Source organism: Diceros bicornis, chromosome 12, assembly GCF_020826845.1.
Source record: "Diceros bicornis minor isolate mBicDic1 chromosome 12, mDicBic1.mat.cur, whole genome shotgun sequence".
Taxonomy (NCBI): domain Eukaryota; kingdom Metazoa; phylum Chordata; class Mammalia; order Perissodactyla; family Rhinocerotidae; genus Diceros; species Diceros bicornis.
In genome coordinates this window covers 51,535,852-51,550,432 of record NC_080751.1, presented here as the reverse complement: position 1 = coordinate 51,550,432, position 14,581 = coordinate 51,535,852, and positions in this window count along the sequence as shown.

Below are 14,581 nucleotides of genomic sequence, written 5' to 3'. Positions count from 1 at the left end.
TTCTCTGCAGCCTGGCAACAGAGACAACTTCAGTGGGGCAGGGCTTGCACAAGGAGCGGGTGGAGAGTGTGGGGCGATGGCAGAGTGTGTGGGGCACCTGCCGTGGAGAGACTGGGTCCGCTTGGGGAGGTCGGGGAATGCACACAGGGCAGGACTGTGTTGACTGTGTGTGTGAACCTGTGGGCAGCAGCGTAAGTCAGCTGCAGAAGACTTGTGCTTCTCAAAGACCCACATAGGGGGTTTGTCTCACCTTCCAAAGCCTGAAACAATTGGGTGCTCCTGTGCCTGAGGCCAGGCCCACCCAGCTGCAATCCTCAGAGAGCTGACAAGAGACCTAAAGGCTGGAGGCTTACAGCAATTGTAAGGCCCTGAGCCTAACAACCTGCCACGCTAGGGGCCTACTCACTTAAAAGAAATACTGCAACACAAATGTGGTATTAGAACTTGCAGCCAACTGTGCTGGGGCTCCCCACACCTGATAAAGAGACTGAAGGGCCCACAACAACTACAAGCAGCTGAGCATTGCAACAGCTGGCCAGGAGCATAACTCGGCCTCCCTGGGTGCCTACAGGGAGAGCTAACAGGACACAACAGAAGGATACACGTAGACCACATAGGGGTCACCCCTGGAACATTGAGAACTGAGGGAAGCACACGGCAGGCCTCCTAAGCCATCACTTACATAAGGTCACCTATCCAAGAGCAGGAGACCTAGCTGACGTACCTAATATGTAGACACAAGCACAGGGAAAGAGGCAAAATGAGGAGGCAAAAGAATACATTCCAAGTAAGGGAATAGGACAAAACCCCAGAAAAGGAACTAAGTGAAACAGAAATGAGCAACCTACCCAACAGAGAGTTCAAACTAAGAGTGTTAAGGATGCTCACTGATCTGGGGAAAAGAATAGATGAACTCAGTGAGAATGTCAACAAAGGAATGGAAGATATAAAAAAGAACCAATCAGAAATGAAGAATATAATACTGGAAATGAAAAATTCATTAGAGGGACTCAAAAGCAGAGTAGAGGATACAGAAGAACGGATCTGTGAGCTGGATGAAAGACTAGAAGAAATTACCCAAGCTGAACAGGTAAAAGAGAAAAGAATTAAAAAGAGTGAGGACAGTCTGAGGGAGCTCTGGGACAACATCAAGCACACTAACATCCATGTTATAGGTGTCCCAGAAGGAGTAGAGCAAGACAAAGGAGCAGAGAATCTATTTCAAGAAATAATAGATGAAAACTTCACTAACCTAAGGAAGGAAACAGATATCCAGGTACAGGAAGCACAGAGAGCCCCACACAAGATAAACCCAAAGAGGCCCAGACCAAGACACATCATAATCAAAATGTCCAGAATTAAAGATAAAGAGAGAATCCTAAAAGCCTCAAGAGAATGTCAAGTTACATACAAAGGAAACCCCATAAGGCTATCAGCTGAATTCTCAACAGAAACTTTACAGGCTAGAAGAGAATGGCATGATATATTAAAAGTGCTAAAAGGAAAAAACTTACAGCCGAGAATACTCTACCCAGCAAAGTTATCATTCAAAATGGAAGGAGAGATCAAAAATTTCCCAGACAAGCAAAAATTAAAGGAGTTTGTCACCAAGAAACCAGTGCTACAAGAAATGTTAAAGGGACTTATTTAAGGGGAAAAGAGAAGACCACAAATAGGGAAAAATTATCTATGTCCATGATAAGAGGGTAATGGATACAAATGCACAAAAAAGAGGTTAGATATGATATCAAAAACATAAAAGGAGGGAGGAGGGGAGTTAAAGAGTACAGCTTTCAGACAGAGGTCAAACTAAAGACACTATCAATTCTGTATAGAAGAGGAAAGGAACAGAGAAGGACTGCTAAAAGACTGAGAAAAAAAAAGTTAAAAAATGGCAGTAAGTACATACTTATCAATAGCTACTTTAAACATCAATGGACTAAATGCTCCAATTAAACGGCATAAGGTGGCTGACTGGATAAAAAAACAAGACCCATATATATGCTGCATACAAGAGACACACTTCAGACCTAAAGACACTCACAAACTGAAAGTGAAGGGATGGAAAAAGATATTCCATGCAAATGGAAATGAAAAGAAAGCTGGGGTAGCAGTACTCATATCAGACAAAATAGACTTTAAAACAAAAACTGTAAAAAGAGACAAAGAAGGGCATTACATAATGATCAAGGGAACAATCCAACAAGAGGATATAACACTTGTAAATATCTATGCACCCAATGTAGGTGCACCTAAATATATAAAGCAATTATTAACAGACATAAAAACAGAAATAGACAGTCACACGATAATAGTAGGGGACTTTAACACTCCACTTACACCAACGGATAGATCATCCAAACAGAAGATCAATAAGGAAACATTGGCCTTAAATGACACACTAGAACAGATGGACCTAGTAGATATATACAGAGCATTCCATCCAAAAACCGAAGAATACACGTTCTTTTCAAATGCACATGGAACATTCTCCAGGATTGATCACATATTAGGCCACAAAACAAGTCTCCATAAATTTAAGAAGATTGAAACAATACCAAGCATCTTTTCTGACCACAACGGTATGAAACTAGAAATCAACTATAGGAAGAAAATCAGAAAAGCCACAAATACGTGGAGATTAAACAAAATGCTACTGAACAATGACTGGGTTAATGAAGAAATCAGGGAAGAAATCAAAAAATACCAGGAGACAAATGAAAATGAAAATACGACATGCCAGAATTTATGGGATACAGCAAAAGCGGTTCTAAGAGGGAAGTTTATAGCAATACAGGCCTATCTCAACAAACAAGAAAAATCTCAAATAAACAATCTAACAATGCACCTAAAGGAACCGGAAAAAGAAGAACAAACAAAGCCCAAAATCAGTAGAAGAAGGGAAATAATAAAAATCAGAGCAGAAATAAATGAAATAGAGACCAAAAAAACAATAGAAAAAATTAATAAAACCAAGAGCTGGTTCTTTGAAAAGATCAACAAAATTGACAAACCTTTAGCTAGACTCACCAAGAAAAAAGAGAGAAGGCACAAATAAGTAAAATCAGAAATGAAAGAGGAGAAATTACGACACCTCAGAAATACAAAAGATTATAAAAGAATACTATGAAAAGCTATATGGCAACCAATTCGACAATCTGGAAGAAATGGATAAATTCTGAGAATCATACAACCTTCCAAAACTGGATCGAGAAGAAGTAGAGAATTTGAATAGACCAATCACCAGTAAGGAGATTGAAACAGTAATCACAATCCTCCCCAAAAATAAAAGTCCAGGACCAGACGGCTTCCCTGGTGAATTCACCAAATATTCAAAGAAGACTTAATACGTATCCTTCTCAAACTCTTCCAAAAAATTGAGGAGGGGTGGAAGCTCCCTAACTCATTCTATGAAGCTGACATTACCCTGATACCAAAACCAGACAAGGAAAACACACAAAAAAAGAAAATTACAGGCCAATATCACTGATGAACATCGACGCAAAAATCCTCAACAAAATACTAGCAAATCGTATACAACAATACGTTAAAAAGATTATACACCATGATCAAGAGGGATTTATTCCAGGGATGCAGGGATGGTTTAACATTCGCAAATCAATCAACATAATACACCACATTAATAATATGAAGAATAAAAATCACATGATCATCTCAATAGATGCAGAGAAAGCATTTGACAAGACACAGCATCCATTTATGATAAAAACTCTGAATAAAATGGGTATACAAGGAAAGTACCTCAACATAATAAAGACCATATATGACAAACCCACAGCTAATATCATCCTCAATGGTGAAAAACTGAAAGCTATCCCTCTAAGAAGAGGAACCAGACAAGGATGCCCACTCTCACCACTCCTATTTAACATAGTACTGGAAGTCCTAGCCAGAGCAATCAGGCAAGAGAAAGAAATAAAAGGGATCCAAATTGGAAAGGAAGAAGTGAAACTGTCACTATTTGCAGATGACATGATTTTATATACAGAAAACCCTAAAGAATCCACCAGAAAACTTTTAGAAGTAATAAACGAATATGGTAAGGTTGCAGGATACAAAATCAACATACAAAAATCAGTTGCATTTCTGTACAGTAACAACGAAGTAGCAGAAAGAGAAATTAAGAATACCATCCCATTTACAATTGCAAGAAAAAGAATAAAATACCTAGGAATAACCTTAACCAAAGAGGTGAAAGATCTGTACACCGAAAACTATAAAACATTGCTGAAAGAAATTGAAAAAGACACAAAGAAATGGAAAGATATTCCGTGCTCTTGGATTGGAAGAATTAACATAGCTAAGATGTCCATACTTCCTAAAGCAATCTATAGATTCAATGCAATCCCTATCAAAGTTCCAACAACATTTTTCACAGAAATAGAACAAAGAATCCTAAAATTCATATGGAACAACAAAAGACCACGAATAGCTAAAAGAATCCTGAGAAAAAAGAACAAAGCTGGAGGTATCACACTCCCTGATTTCAAAATATACTACAAAGCTATAGTAACCAAAACAGCATGGTACTGGCACAAAAACAGACACACAGATCAATGGAATAGAATTGAAAGCACAGAAATAAACCCACACATCTATGGATAGCTAATCTTTGACAAAGGAGCCAAGAACATACAATGGGGAAAAGGAAGTCTCTTCAACAAATGGTGTTGGGAAAACTGGATAGCCACATGCAAAAAAATGAAAGTAGACCCTTACATTACACCATACACAAAAATTAACTCAAAGTGGATTAAAGACTTGAATGTAAGACCTGAAACTGTGAAACTTCTAGAAGAAAACATAGGCAGTATGCTCTTCAACATCGGTCTTAGCAACATCTTTTCAAACACCATGTCTGACCGGGCAAGACACACAATAGAAAAAATAAACAACTGGGACTACATCAAACTAAAAAGCTTCTGCACAGCAAAGGAAACCATCAACAAAACGAAAAGACAACCTAACAATTGGGAGAAGATATTTGCAAACCATACATCTGATAAGGGCTTAATCTCCAAAATATATAAAGAACTCATGCATCTCAACAACAAAAAAACTAACAACCCAATTAAAAAATGGGCAAAAGATCTGAACAGACATTTCTCCAAAGAAGATATACAGATGGCCAACAGACACATGAAAAGATGTTCAGCATCATTAACTATCAGGGAAATGCAAATCAAAACTACAATGAGCTATCACCTCACGCCCGTCAGAATGGCTATAATTAACAAGACAGGAAACAACATGTGTTGGAGAGGATGTGGAGAGAAGGGAACTCTCATACGCTGCTGGTAGGAGTGCAAACTGGTGCAGCCTGAAAACAGTATGGAGATTCCTCAAAAAATCAAGGCTAGAACTACCATATGATCCAGCTATTCCACTGCTGGGTATTTATCCAAAGAACTTGAAAACACCAATTTGTAAAGGTACATGCACCATGCACCCCTGTGTTCATTGCAGCACTATTCACAATAGCCAAGTCTTGGAAGCAACCTAAGTGCCCATCAAGGGACGAATGGATAAAGAAGATGTGGTATATACACACAGTGGAATACTACTCAGCCATAAGAAATGATGAAATCCAGCCATTTGTGACAACATGGATGGACATTGAGGGTATAATGCAAAGTGAAATAAGTCAGAGGGAGAAGGTCAAATACCATATGATTTCCTTCATTAAGTAGTAGATAATAACAACAATAAACAAACACATAGGGACAGAGATTGGATTGGTGGTTACCAGAGGGGAAGTGGGGAGGGAGGAGGGTGAAAGGGATAATTCGGTACATGTGTGTGGTGATGGGTTGTAATTAGTATTTGGGTTGTGAAGATGATGTAATCGATGCAGAAATAGAAGTATAATGATGTACACCTGAAATTTTTACAATGTTATAAACCAATGTTATTGCAATAAACAAAAAATTTAAAAAAAAAAAAGAAACAGTAAGCAAAAACCTCCCAAAAACTAAAAGTCCAGGACCAGATGGCTTATCTGGTGAATTCTACCAAACTTTCAAGAAGATTTAATATCTATCCTTCTCAAACTATTCCAAAAAATTGAAGAAGACAGAACACTTCCTAACACATATTATGAGGCCAACATCACCCTTATCCCAAAGCCAGACAAGGACAACACAAAGAAGGAAAATTACAGGCCAATATCACTGACGAACATAGATACAAAAATCCTCAACAAAATATTGGCAAACAAAATACAGCAATACATTAAAAGGATCATACACGATGATCAAGTGAGATTTATACCAGGGATGCAGGGATGGTTCAACATTCATAAATCAATCAATGTGATACACCACATTAACAAAATGAGGAATAAAAACCACATGATCATCTCAATAGATGTGGAGAAAGCATTTGACAAGATACAACATCCATTTATGATTTTAAAAAAACTCTCAGTAACTTGGGTATAGAAAGAAAGTACTTCACCATAATAAAGGCCATACATGACAAACCCACAGGCAACATCATACTCAATGGGGAAAAACTGAAAGCCATTCCTCTGAGAACAGGAACAAGACGAGAGTGCCCACTCTCGCCACTCTTATTCAACATGGTACTGGAGGTTTTGGCCTGAGCAATTAGGCAAGAAAGATAAATAAAAGGAATCCAAATCAGCAATGAGGAAGTGAAACTCTTGCTATTTGCAGATGACATAATTTTATATATAGAAAACCCTAGAGAATCCACTGGAAAACTATTAGAAATAATCGACAACTACAGCAAAGTTGCAGGGTACAAAATCAACCTACAAAAATCAGTTGCATTTCTATACTCTAATAATGAACTAACAGAAAGAGAACTCAAAATACAATACCATTTACAAGCACAACAAAAAGAAGAAAATATCTAGGATTAAATTTAACCAAGAGGGCGAAAGACCTATACAATGAAAACTGTAAGACATTATTGAAAGAAATCCATGATGACATAAAGAAATGGAGAGATATTCCATGCACATAGATTGGAAGAATAAACATAGTTAAAATGTCCATACTACCTAAAGCAATCTACAGATTCAGGGCAATCCCAATCAGAATCCCAATGACATTCTTCATGGAAAGAGAACAAAGAATCCTAAAATTAATATGGGGTGAAAAAAGACCCTGAATAGCTAAAGAGAACACGAGAAAAAAGAACAAAGGTGGAGGCCTCACAATCTCTGACTTCAAAATATCCTACAAAGCTATAATAATTAAAACAGCATGGTACTGGTACAAAAACAGACACACAGATCAATGGAAGAGAACTGAAAGCCCAGAAATAAACCCACACATCTACGGACAGCTAAATTTTGACAAAGGAGCTAAGAACATACAATGGAGAAAGGAAAATCTCTTCAATAAATGGTGTTGGGAAAACTGGACAGCCACATGCAGAAAAATGAAAGTAGACCATTATCTTTCACCATACACAAAAATTAACTCAAAATGGTTAAAGACTTGAAGGTAAGACGGGAAACCATAAAACTCCTAGGAGGAAATATAGGCAGTATACTCTTTGACATTGATCTTAAAGGATCTGTTTGAATACCATGTCTACCCAGGCAAGGGAAACAAAAGAAACAATAAACAAGTGGGACTTCATCAGACTTAAGAGCTTCTGCAAGGCAAGAGAAACCATGAACAAAACAAAGAGACAACCCACCAACTGGGAGAAAATATTTGCAAATCATATATTTGACAAGGGATCAGTCTCTAAAATATATAAAGAACTCACACAACTGAATAACAAAAAACAAACAACCCAATCAAAAAATGGGCAGAGGATATGAACAGACATTTTTCCAAAGAAGATATATAGATGGCCAATAAGCAGATGAAAAGATGTTCAACATCACTAATCATCAGGGAAATGCAAGTCAAAACTACATTGCTGGGCCGGCCCCATGGCTTAGCAGTTAAGTGCGCACACTCCGCTGCTGGCGGCCCAGGTTTGCGTCCCAGGTGCGCACCAACGCACCACTTCTCCAGCCATGCTGGGGCCGCGTCCCACATACAGCGGCTGGAAGGATGTGCAGCTATGACATACAACTATCTACTGGGGCTTTGGGGGAAAAAAATAAATAAATAAAATTAAAAAAAAAACTACATTGTTATATCACCTTACACCTGTTAGAATGGCTGAAATCACCAAGAGAAAAAATAACAAATGTTGGAGAGGATGTGTAGAAAAGGGAACCCTCATACACTGCTGGTGGGAATGCAAACTGGTGCAGCCACTATGGAAAACAGTATGGAGATTTCTTGGAAAATTAAAAATAGAAATACCATATGACCCAGCTATCCCACTACTGGGTATTTATCCAAAGAACTTGAAATAAACAATTCAAAGAGACTAGGCACCCCTATGTTCGTTGCAACATTATTCACAATAGGCAAGACGAGGAAGCAACCCAAGTACCCAATCACTGATGATTGGATAAAGAAGATGTGGTATATAAGTATACAATGGAATACTACTCAGCCACAAAAAAGACAAACTCGTCCCATTTGCAACAACATGGATGGACCTTGAGAGTATTATGTTAAGCAAAATAAGCCAACAGAGAAAGACAAACACCATATGATTTCACTAGTATGTGGAAGATAAACAAACACATGGACAAAAAGAACAGATTAGTGGATACCAGAGGGGAAGGGGGTTGGGGGGTGAGCATAAGGGGTAAAGGGCACATATATATGCTGAGTAACAAATAATAATGTACAACTGAAATTTCACAATGTTATAAACTATTATGACCTCAGTAAAATAAAAATGGGCAAAAGATCTGAACAGACATTTTTCCAAAGTAGATATACAGATGGCCAACAGGCACATAAATAGATGTTCAACATCACTAATTATTAGGGAAATGCAAATCAATTTACATTGAGATATCACCTCATGCCTGTCAGAATGTCTATAACTAACAAGACAGGAAATGACAAACGTTGGAGAGGATGTGGAGAAAAGGGAACTCTCATACACTGCAGATGGGAGTGCAGACTGGTGCAGCCTCTGGGGAAAACAGTATAGAGATTTCTCAAAAGATTAAGAATGGAACTACCATACCATTCAGCTATTCCACTGCTGGATATTTATCCAAAGGACAAGAAAACATGAATGCATGCAGATATATGCACCCCTATGATCATTGCAGCATTATTCACCATAGCCAAGACTTGGAAGCAACCTAGGTGCCCATCAAGGGATGAATGGATAAAGAAGATGTGGTATATATGCACAATGGAATACTACTCAGTCATAAAGAAGGATGAAATCTGGCCATTTGTGACAACATGGATGGACCTTGAGGGTGTCTGGCTAAGCGAAATAAGTAAGAGGGAGAAAGTCAAATACCATATGATCTCACTTATAAATAGAAGATAAAAACAACAGCAAATCATCACATAGAGACAGAAATTGAATTGGTGGTTACCAGAGGGGAAGGTGAGAGTGAGGAGGGTGAAAGGGGTGATTAGGCACACATGTGTGGTGATGGACTGTAATTAGTCTTTGGGTCTTTGGGTGGTGAACATGATGTAATCTACACAGAAATTGAAATATAATGATGTATACCTGAAATTTATGTAATGTTATAAACCAATGTTACCTCAATTAAAAATAAATAAATAAATAAATAAATAAATAGAACACATCTTAAAAGCAGCAATAGAAAAACAACATGTTACAGACAGGAGAACAACAATCTAATTAACAGCTAACTTCTCATTAGAAACCATGTAGATCAGAAGAGAGTGGAAAAACATCTTTAAAATGCTGAAGGAAAAAATCTCTGCCCAGAATTCTATCTATACCCAGCAAAAATATTGTTCAATAATGAACGATAAATAAGGATATTTTCAGATAAACAAAAACTATTAGGATTCATAACTTCACTACAATGATAAAGTTCTTCTGGCTGAAGCAAAAAGATGTCTGATGAAAACATGGATCTTCACAGAAAAAATGCAGAGGATAGGAAAAGAACATCCGGGTAAATGCAAAGAAACTATTTTTGTCTTTTTTGCTGTAATAGTCTTTAATCTATATAACTATTTAAAAGATAAAATTACAACACTATTCTAGAAAGATTATAATATATATTGATATACCACATTTAACAATTATAACATAAAAGATGGAAAGATATGAGTTTATAAGCTTGCAAGATTTCTATTTTTTAAGTGAACAAGTACATTGCAACTATAACTACACTGTGAAAGTTATGAATGTATATTGAAGTCCATAGGGCAACCCTATAAAAAATTTAATAAAGAATAACTACTATGTATGGTGATGGATATTAACTAGACTTATTGCGGTGATCATTTTATAATATACAAATATTGAATCATCATGTTGTACACCTGAAACTATTATAATGTTGTCAATTATACCACAATAAAAAAAGAATAACTACAAATTCACCAGGACAATTAAAATAAAATATAAAAAAATTAACCAAGTAATCCAAAAGGAAGCAGGCAGGAAAGGAATATCAAGAGCAAAACACAGAAGAGTTAAATGGTTGGAACAGCTTGGAAAGGAAGAAGTGAAACTGTCTCTATTAGCAAATGACATGATCTGGTATTCTAGTATGCTAGAGAATCTCTAAAAAACTATTAGAACAAATAAGTAAGTTCAGCAAGGTTGCAAGATACAGGATCAATATAGAAAAATAAATTGTATTTCTATAAACTAGCAATAAAAATCTGAAATGAAATTACAAAAACAATCCATTCACAATAGCACCAAAAAGAACAAAAAACTTAGGTATAAATTTAACAAAAGAAGAAGATGTGTACACTGAAAACTACAAAAAAATTGTTGAAAGAAATAAAAGAACACTTAAATAAGTGGAAAGTTATCCCATGATCATGGATTAGAAGACTTAATATTGTTAAGATGTCATACTCCCTGCTATGGACTGAATTGCTTTCTCCCCAAATTCATGTGTTGAAGGCCTAACTCTCAATGTGACTGTAGTGAATATAGGGTCTTTAGGAGGTAATTAAGGTTAAATGAGGTCATAAGGATGGGGCTTTAATTAGATGTAGGACTGTAGCCTTATGAGAAGAGGAAGCGATCTCTCTCTCAGCCATGTGAGAACACAGTGAGAAGGTGGCCATCTGCAACCCAAGGAGAGAGGTCTTGCCAGACCACTAGACACCAACCGTGCTAGTAACTTGATCTTGGACTTCTGGTCTCCATAACTGTGAGTATAATTTCTTGTTGTTTAAGCCACCCAGTCTACGGTATTTTGTTACGGCAGCCTGAGCAGAATCAGACACTCTCCAAACTTATCTACATATTGAACTCAATCCTTATCAAAATCCTAACTGACACTTCAGAAATGGAAAGGTTGAGCCTAAAATTCATATGGAAATGCAAGGGATCCAGAATGGACAAAACAATATTTAAAAAGAAGAAGAAATTGAAAGACATACTTCCAATTTCAAAACCCGCAAAGAAACAGTAATCAAGACAGTGTGGTACTAGCATAACAAGAGACATGTAGATCAATGGAATAAAATTGAGAGTTCAGGCGCTGGCCTGGTGGTGTAGTGGCTAAGTTCATGTGCTCCTGGGTTCAGATGGCCCAGGCAGCCCGGGGTTCGCAGGTTCAGATCCCGGGCTTGGACTGACACACCACTTGTCAAGCCATGCTGTGGCGGCATCCCATATAAAGTAGAAGAAGATTGGCATGGATGTTAGCCCAGGGCCAATCTTCCCCAGCAAAAAGAGGAGGATTGCCAACAGACATTAGCTCAGGGCTAATCCTCCTCACCAAAAAAAAAAAAAAATTGAGAGTCCAGATATAAATTCATACGTCTATGGTCAACTGATTTTCAACAGTTCCTCTACCCATTTTTTAATTGGATTGTTAGTTTGTTTGTTTTGTCATTAAGTTATATGAGTTCTTTATATATTTTGGGTATTCCTCCCTGATCTGATATATGGTTTGCAAATATTTTCTCTGATTCCATAGGTTGCCTTCATTTTGTTGAAATAGAGAAGCAGTATCTATTAGGAATATTGATCAGTTAAAGAAGCAAAACATATTGTTAAGCAACATTAGCTCTCTCAAAATAGAATCATTATAAAACCTGAGTTTTAAAAAATTTCCTTCTAGGGGCCAGCCCCATGGCGTAGTCATTGGGTTCAGTGCATTCTGCTTTGGCAGCCTGGGTTTAGATCCTGGGTATGGACCTACACCACTCATCAGCCATGTTGTGGTGGCGACCCATATATAAAGTAGAGGAAGCTTGGCACAGATGTTAGCTCACGGCTAATCTTCCTCAGCAAAGAAATAAATAAATAAAAATAAAAATTTCCTTCTAAATTTAGCAGGAAATCAGTTTTCTTTTTTTTCAGTGTTCAAACCCCTTACAATAAAGACTACCTTCTTACTTTAGCCTTAATTAGAAATTCCTAAAGAAACATTAATCTGGAATTATTCATTTGTTAGTAGCTTCACCAATAAAAGTTTTAGAGTCAGTTTCTGTTGCTTGCATCCAAAGATCCCTAAATAACAGTGTATTATATTGAAAACAACTGTTCATGAGTTTACCTCAGAACCGTGTCTTACCTTTCAAATCTCCAAATTTAGAAGAATTTGTGGCCCATAAGACATGCTCTATAGATGTTTCCTTGACAGAGAAGTGTATCTAGCACAGATTCAACTTTGCTGTCTCTGGCTCTTCTCCTCCACTTTCTTATGAATCTTTAGAAACATTACCCATGCCCCTTATTAACTTCAGCTCCATTTTTGAGTACTCCAGACTAGGAAGAATAATTTTATTTCTCTTTCTAAATTTCTATTTCAGCCCATAAAATACAAACTTTTAGGAAGTATATAGAAGAGAGAAGAGAGCTTCTTTCCCCTTCCTTCACTCATTCTCCCTAGAGAGGAAGTGCATAAAGCAGGCAGGTGATATATCTGATGGGGAGATTTGGAGAAGGATAATTGTATATGCAACCCAGGCTCCCTTCTCTCCTGTTTTCAGAGCAGCCCTCATTGTGAAAGAAGTGATCTCGTCTCTCTTCCAAGTGTTGGTTATAGAAACAAGCTCTGGCCCTGTGGTTGAGAGAGGGGAAGCCCTGAGTTGTTTTAGCTCCTCCACCTTAGTTTGAGTAAGCCAATTCAATTCAACTCAACTCAAAAGAAAAGTATTAGGAAGTCTACTAGGTGCTAGAGGTCAAAGCTGTGTTCGCCAAAACAACTGTATCAATAACTGATATTTTGATTTTTGTTGTTGTTATCGTTGTGATTTGGTTTTGTATGAGAGAGGGATTTTTTAAAGGTGGATTCCACCAATACATAAGTGGTGTAAATATCTAAATTTTTGGATTCAGGAGCTCTTATTTACATACACCAAAACTCATCCTATCTGCTTGGAAAACTCCTAATCCTTCTTCAAAACCCAGCTGAAATTTACCTCTCCTATGAAGCTTTTCCAGAAATAACTAATTACTCCCTGTTCTATGTTTTCATGGTACTTTCTTCATGTCTGTACTGTATCACTTGCCACAGTTTTCACAAGTTTCTGTTCACATGGTCGTTCCCCTGTCAAAATGTGAGTTCCTTAAGAGCAGTATAACATAACTGTTAAGATAATAGGCTTGCAGTCAAATGTTGGCTTTTCTCCCTACTATTAATAGTTTCCCCCTACTATTAATAGACCTTATGCATCTGACAAGCTTTCCAAGACTGATTTTCTACATCAGTAATATTGATATAATAATACCGTAATGGCCAGTAGTTAGTGATAGAAACCTATATCAAACTAGCTTCATCAAGAAAAAAATTATATGTATATAATTATATATGTATATATGCATATCTATATACATGTGTGTATATATACATATACATTCATAAATGGGACACTCAAAAGGTAGTTTCAAGGCAAGGCTGGATCCAGGGGTTCAAATGTCATCACTAGACTCTCCCATTCATCACCTATTAACTCTGCTTTCTTCTGCTTCATTCTCAGGGAGGGTATTCCAGCAGCTCCAGATTTATCCAAGCCCCTTAGTTCTGGTAATAAGAAGTAGATTCCTCTATGAAGAGATCATTCTCCTGAGAGAACTCTACCCCTGATTAGGTCATATTCCTGGAAGAAACACTGTCCAAAGGTACAGGGTACTCTTAATGGGGTACATCATGTGCCTGTCCTATGGCCAGGAGGCCTTCATTGATAATCCCACAAGACCTAAAATTCACATAGAGTGTGTGTGTGTTTGTGCGTGTGTGTGTGCACGTGTGCACGCATGCATGAAGGAGTGAGAGTTGGTCACAGTTTAGTGTAAAAAATAGAAACTACTCAAACTATTTCAAGAAAGATCTGTATGCAGGGCTTTACAAAATTGTTGAAAAGGGCTGGAGTAACTAAAGTCAAGACACCGCTGTTGGACTTCAAATTCACCTCACTATTGAATTCATAGTCACACCACTGCAAATGAGATGCAGAGGTTTAGAAACTGCTGCCAGCATCTTAGGGTGGCCGTGAAGCTGGTGAACATACAGTGGAAAGTGGGTTCTGGC